General features: G+C 49.2%; 1 protein-coding gene across 1 annotated transcript in view; it reads right to left on the reverse strand.

Moving 5' to 3' along the window:
* The window catches only part of HSPA12B (heat shock protein family A (Hsp70) member 12B), a 48,548-nt gene extending 41,823 nt beyond the window's left edge, over positions 1-6,725 (reverse strand). Inside the window, exon 1 of the mRNA XM_018569679.1 lies at positions 6,718-6,725. The gene's annotated coding sequence lies outside the window, so the exon portion shown is untranslated. The remainder of the gene's footprint in view (positions 1-6,717) is intronic.
* Between the last annotated feature and the right edge of the window lie 555 nt (positions 6,726-7,280).

Genomic DNA, 7,280 nt, shown 5'->3' on the forward strand with positions numbered 1-7,280 from the left:
CAGAAGAGCCCCCACAGCCACCTGAGAGCCCACATAGCCCACCTGAAACCCCACATATCCCACCTGAGACCCCACACAGCCCACCTGAGCGCCCACATAGCCCACCTGAGACCCCACACAGCTCATCTGAGACCCCACACAGCCCACCTTAGAGCCCACATATCCCACCTGAGACCCCACACAGCCATCTGAGAGCCCACATAGCCCACCTGAGACCCCACACAGCCATCTGAGAGCCCACATAGCCCACCTGAAACCCCACATATCCCACCTGAGACCCCACACAGATGTCTGAGAGCCCACATATCCCACCTGAGACTCCACACAGCCATCTGAGAGCCCACAAAGCCCACTTGAGAGCCCACATAGCCTACCTGAGACCCCACACAGCCATCTGAGAGCCCACATAGCCCACCTGAGACCCCACACAGCCATCTGAGACCCCACATATCCCACCTGAGACCCCACACAGCCATCTGAGAGGCCGCATAGCCCACCTGAGTGTGCACATAGCCCCCCTGAGATCCCGCAGAGTCCACCCGAGAGCTCAGAGAGTCCATCTGAGAGCCTGCACAGCCCTGGTGTGAACCTGCACAGGCCGCCTGAGACCATGGAGCCATCAGGGTGCCATCCTGAAACAACACAGAGTATGTAGCTTCATATTATTTTGTATTGCTGTATAAGGTATGGCTGGGATCTGTAGTCCTATATAGACGGTCTCCCTACTCCCTCCCCCGGCTTCCTCTCCTCGCTTTCTCCTCTTTATTCTTAAAAATAAGTATTGCCGCTCGCAGTGTTCGCGTTTTACTTGAAGAAAAGGTGGCAACCCTATATATAAGGCCCGCTGTACCTTGTATATCAACCACCGGTGATGAAAGTGGTTCACGTAATTGCCAGGGTGGGGAGAGGTCGGATAGGTGGTGCAGGAAAGCAGTGCAGGGACCCTGGGGCCCCTTCTCAGCAGAAAGTGATAGCAATCAGCTGTCTGCCTAATGTTATCAGCACAAAATATATTCACAATAAAGGTGTGATATGGGGGGAGATATTTTCCTGCACACAGCAGACTTCCTGTCTTGTAGCCCCACGGAAGGCCACTTCCTGTCAGCCTCTTCTAGCCTTAAATGGCAGCAAACGGAAAAGGACAGGCTGTACAAGAAGTTACATTGTAAACTATCTCAATCCCTGCACGTTCTCTGGATCGCTGGGGATCTCTCTGCGGGAGGCCCCATCGCAGATCCACAGGCTAAGGTGTCTCACTTCTCTTACTGCAAGAATAACGATGCTACAGGGCGTTTCCTCTGCGGAAAAATGTAAGAAGTCAGACATTTGCTGGTGAACAGTTACTGCAGCCAATCAGCTGATGGTCTCCGTTCTGGTATTTAAGCAGCGGTGGCCCCATGGCTGCTTGAACACAATAGCCAGCACAAGAGATTTCTCCATCCATGTTATGACCAGGCTGAATGAGAAAGACCAAATTGTATATGAACATTCGGTGTGAGACTCAGTGCTAATACCGAAGTGGGCTGAGACTGGAACTCCGGCATGGAAACTTTGTCACCAGAGCTTCAAAGAGATACAAGCAGACGGAGGATGACTCAGCTCCATATCACCCATCCCTGACCCCGGAATGGTGATTTATGGTCTTCTGAAATTTGGAGAAGTGTAAATGTGACCGGATAAATAGATTTCTGCTCCATAAAAGCCGCGTTTATACGTTCGGTTCCCAAGAATCTACGTAAATGCAGCCGATGGATCCTGCTGAGTATGAGGGGCACCGGGGTTCTGCCACCCAAAAATGGGAATTATATTGTTTGGTGGATGCTGGAAAGTTAAAGCAGCATCTTCTATACCTAGCAGACTCCTGAGACTTCTGAGCCCCTGCTGTGCCCATTATGAGGGGTTCCCAGATCTGTACACCTCCTGTGCCCCTTATAAGGAGCTCCCACCATCCCTGTACTGAGTTCCCAGATCTGTACACCTGCTGTGCCCATTATGAGGAGCTCCCACCATCCCTGAGCTGAGTTCCCGGGTCTGTACACCTGCTGTGCCCATTATGAGGAGCTCCCACCATCCCTGTGCTGAGTTCCCGGGTCTGTACAGCTGCTGTGCCCATTATGAGGAGCTCCCACCATCCCTGAGCTGAGTTCCTGGGTCTGTACACCTGCTGTGCCCATTATGAGGAGCTCCCACCATCCCTGTGCTGAGTTCCCGGGTCTGTACAGCTGCTGTGCCCATTATGAGGAGTTCCCACCATCCCTGAGCTGAGTTCCCGGGTCTGTACACCCGCTGTGCCCATTATGAGGTGTTCCCACCATCCCCCCAGGAATTAGTTTTATATTAAAGTACAATAGGAGGAGCTAAGACACACAATGGTGGTCGGGAACACCAAAACTCCCTGGTGGACAGGATCAGGAATCATGGCAGAGAGATCTCACTGTTGGAACATCCAAAATGTATAAGAAGTTGGGGGTTGATGTGGCCCTTTGGACTCCATCTCCATCTAAACTATGACTTTTGGAATGATCTTTTTAACCTTCTCTCATCCTAACAGCTGAATCTGGATAATTATTAGAAGTGCGCGGTACCTTCCCTTTGCTGTCCTCTCCTTGCAGTGTTCCAGGAATGATATTCCCTCGTTGTGGTGAAGCTGTCGGAGAAGGTTCTCTATATCTCATCTGTAGATGGTATCTGGTACTGTGTAGACCTGGACCGTCTGAAGCCTGGGACCCGGGGACCGCCCAGCCTCTCCCTTCCAGCTCCTGTCCGGAGCCCAACGCCTCTCCTGAAATGAAATGTGACATTTGGTTGGTCAAACTTAATAAGGTTTTGCTACATTGCAAGAACTTACCTACAGAGATGTGTCCCATGCAGTACAGTGGTGACTGTACCTCTGTCTCTGCTCCTTTAGATCAGCAGGATCTGGTGGCGAATTCTGGCAAGTATCTGCATACCTGGTTATAAGAGGGTCAGTACTCCCAAAAGTCTGCCTGGTGGAAGGGGTCAGCCCTTGGGCTTCTCTGTGTCTTGGATACTCCAACAGTGAGATTTCCCTGCCATGATTCCCAGAAATGTTCCTGTCACCGGGAATAGCGTGGACATTTTTTTGGTAGAATGAGTCGTGGCTTATTCATATGTAAATATCACAGTTGAGACTTTTTTTGGTGGGGGGCCAGTAGCCCCTATCTTAATTTTTGTTGCCCCTGTCTGACTGACATCTTGTGTACGGGTTTCTGCTGCCATGAAACCCGGACACAGCATTCAAGACCTGGACTGTCCGGGTGAATCCTGGATATGTGGCAACCCTAACCGGGAACTCTGGAAGCTGTGCCCAAAAAATGTCAGACAAAGGGCAAAAGACTAGTCACCAGTATTGCCTGTGGTGTCCGATCAGCTTATCTTTTCCCCATGCCTTGTTCTGCACTGTGTGTATGTGTTTGGAGGTGGCCATATTGGTAGAGGCAAGGCTTGGCTTCCTTATGTCAGAGCCTCCAGCAAGGAGAACAGTAATCGGCACAGTAGTGACATGACAGAGGTAGCAGTCCCTTAGATCTCACACTGCAGATATACAGTATGAGGCTGTAGGTACAGGAGTGCCTAGGCACAGGTACATACCAGGAAGAGCACTGCTAGTTTTCAGGAGGAAATCCAGACAAAAGGTAGACTTTTCTGGGTTACTACTTAGGCAGAATTAATATTTCTAGACGATATCTCAATTTCACCTTAAAGTTCCTGCAGGCTCCCTCTAGACTACAAGACCAGTAGCCACAGCCTCTTCCCCCTACGCTCTGGCAATACAATGAAGGGTCCATAGCCCTGCATCATAAGTGAGGATGCTGAGCCCCTACAGTCTGGTGGTCGGAGGCCCTCTGACATCATCAACTACAATGCAGGGCCCATAGCCCTGCATTATATGGGAGGACAAGGAGAAGCAGTCTATAAGCTGGACCATAGAGAAGACGAGGAGAACTCCGAATGAGGGCTTAGAGGGTGGCAGGGAACAGGTAAGTAAAATAAGCCTTGCAGCATTTAATGACTGCAATTCAGGGATAGCCCAACTTCAATGGGAGTTTTGTGGTGTCTCTGGAGATACATGAGCGTCTTTTAATACATTATTCATAGATTGAGAAGATCCCTTCTCAACTAACATCTTTAATAGTATAACATACACTGTATGGTCAAAGGTTTGTGGACATCTAACCATCACACCTTGCTGAATATCCCATTCCAAAACCATGGCCAATATTATTGAGTTAGACCCCCTTTGTGTCTCCACCCAGCTGGGAGGACTTTTCACAAGCACATTTGTGAGGTCAGGTTCTGGTGTTGGATGAGAAGACCTGGCTCAAAATCTGGGTTCCAAATCATCCCAAAGGTGTTCAGTAGGGTTTAGGTCGGGGCTCTGTGATGGCAATCCGTGTTCCTCCTCATCAAACCATGTCTTAATGGAGCTGGCTTTGTACACATACAGTAGGACAGTCATGCTGGAACAGAAAAGGGTCTTCACCAAACGGTTACTACAAGGCTAGAAAAACACAATTGTCTACAATGTCTTTGTACTCTGTAGAATTAACAGCACCCTTCACTGGAGACACCTCAACTGAATCATTTGGAGGGGGGTTCACATACATTTGTTCATATTGCAGAGGCGTGATGGTTAGGTGTCCACAAACTGTTTGCCATATATTATGGTGTAGGTAATGTGTCCTTGCAGCAGCAGAGGAAACTCCAGTTCCATTCATAACTGTATCTGCTCCTTCCTCCCAATGGGGCACTTTATAGCTGGCCCTTTAAACCAGAGACGAATACATTAATATGGAATTCAGCAGCAATTCTGTCCAATCCAGGAGCCAGCAGGATTTTTTTTTTTAGGAACCATCTCCATTGCCAAACAACTAGAGAAAACCTCTAAAGTTGGGCACCAGTTGTTTTTAGGGAACATTGGCTACCTGGCTCCTGATATAGACCCACTGGGCATTATTTTCAATACCCAAACGATGTACTGATATTGATATGGAAGAAGGGCATGTTTATGGAAGTAACCAATCAGAGCATGAGGAAATGTCCTGGGTCAGTTGGGTTAGGGTTGGAATAAAGGAAGACATTCATTCTGGTATTTTCCTTTGTAAAATATTTCCCAGTTTGGGGTGTAGGTAGATCCCACCTGAATCCACCCGAGCCCCGGAATTCCACTCTCCACCAGCACTGGTCTGTATACCTGGCAGGCAGGGCTGCTTATAGGAAAGTATAGATAGTACTACCCTACTGGGACTCTTCCATTCAGCAGTGGGGGGGTCCTTCCATTTGCTCCCTCCTCCCCATTTTTGATTGGCAGCTCTCCGCCAACATGGCCACCTGTCATGTGAGCTGTCATATTTGAGTGGTGGTGGTAGGCGTGTTGCCCCTCGCCATCAATGACCTCATAAAGGTGCTGCAGGGCCACCAACAGAGGCCCTATAAGGTAGGCTGTACATAGTCACATGATTCCCAATGCCACTAGTACAAAAAGAAGGTCAGTCTACATGGCAGGAACACATACAGCAATAAAACCTTTTGTTTGGGTTGTAAGATAAGATTTGTGAGCCGAGATGAGGAAATCTTGACTGGCTAGCTGTGGCAAAGCCAGAGATGAACCAGGACAGTCGGACATACCTGCTCAGTCTGTCTTGAGGTCATTTCATGGGGTTCTAATTGCCTGAGTGCCTCTCCAACATAAGCAAAGACAAGACAGAGGAGATACCAAGAAAAGATGGCGCCTTCATCTGGCGAGGGCCAAAAGTGATTAGGCCCAATCTTTTCTCCCAACGCTATTCCCAACCCAAGATCTATCAACAACAGATTCCTCTGGAATGGGGATCAGGTCTATATGTCAGGCTTTGTCTCCATCTATGAGGACTCTCTACCAGGTATAGAATGTCTGATTCCACTTTGGCACCTGGCACTAATCACAAACCTTTATATCCAGGTGTGTCCTGGACAAAGCTCAGAAAACCCAACACCACTAGGTATAGGGAATCAGATACCCCATCATTGGGGTATCTTTTGGGTGGGGAATCCTGCAGAACAGAGCTGCAGAACCCCTCACAGCACCTTCTTTTGGTGGGTTGTGTGAATCCTGTGAAATGGACAGAAAAGAGTTCTCCCCCAGGTGTAGGAAAGCAGATTCCACCTCATGGTATCTTTTTACGGAGAGGGGTGGCAAATCCTGCATAACAGAGGGAGCACAGCACCTCCCAGGTATAGGCAAGCAGACATCTCTCCTTACTGTATCTTTTGCTGGAAGGGGCGGTAAATCCTATGGACTGGACGGAGTACAGAATCCCCCCAGGTATCAGGAAGCAGATTCCCCCTTTGCTGTAGCTTTTTCTGGGAGCGTGGTGAATCGTATGGAACATACTTAACACAGAACCCCCCCAGGTATAAAAAAGTGGATACCCCTCAAAGCACCCTCTGGAGGACAGTGAATAGCAATGAAGCTTTCAGAATGGATGGAGCACAGAACCCCCCCAGGTATAGGAAAGCAGATATTCCCCATAGTATCTTTTGTTGGAGAAGGTGGTGAATCCTGCAGAAGGAAAGGAGCACAGAACCCACCCTAGATATAGAAAAGTAGATATCCCCCCATGGTACCTTTTGTTGGAGAAGGTGGTGAATCCTGCAGAAGGAAAGGAGCACAGAACCCACCCTAGATATAGAAAAGTAGATATGCCCCCATGGTACCTTTTGTTGGTGAAGGTGGTGAATCTTGCAGAAGGGACAGACCACAGAACTCCCCCAGGTACAGAAAAGTAGATATCCCCCCAAGGTGCCTTTTGTTGGAGAAGGTGGTGAATCCTGCAGAAGGGACAGACCACAGAACTCCCCCAGGTACAGAAAAGTAGATATCCCCCCATGGTGCCTTTTGTTGGAGACGGTGGTGAATCCTGCAGGAGGGACGGAGCACAGGACCCCTCCTCCCCAGGTATAGAAAAGTAGATATCCCCCCATGGTGCCTTTTGTTGGAGAAGGTGGTGAATCCTGCAGAAGGGACAGACCACAGAACTTCCCCAGGTACAGAAAAGTAGATATCCCCCCATAGTATCTTCTGTTGCAGACGGTGGTGAGGGACGGAGCACAGGACCCCCCCCAGGTTTAGAAAAGTAGATACCCTCCCATGGTATCTTCTGTTGCAGACGGTGGTGAGGGACGGAGCACAGGACCCCCCCCAGGTTTAGAAAAGTAGATACCCTCCCATGGTATCTTCTGTTGGAGATGGTGGGGAATCCTGCAGAAGGGACGGAGCA

This window comes from Nanorana parkeri, unplaced genomic scaffold (genome assembly GCF_000935625.1).
Source record: "Nanorana parkeri isolate BGI_ZX_2015 unplaced genomic scaffold, ASM93562v1 scaffold1379, whole genome shotgun sequence".
NCBI lineage: Eukaryota > Metazoa > Chordata > Amphibia > Anura > Dicroglossidae > Nanorana > Nanorana parkeri.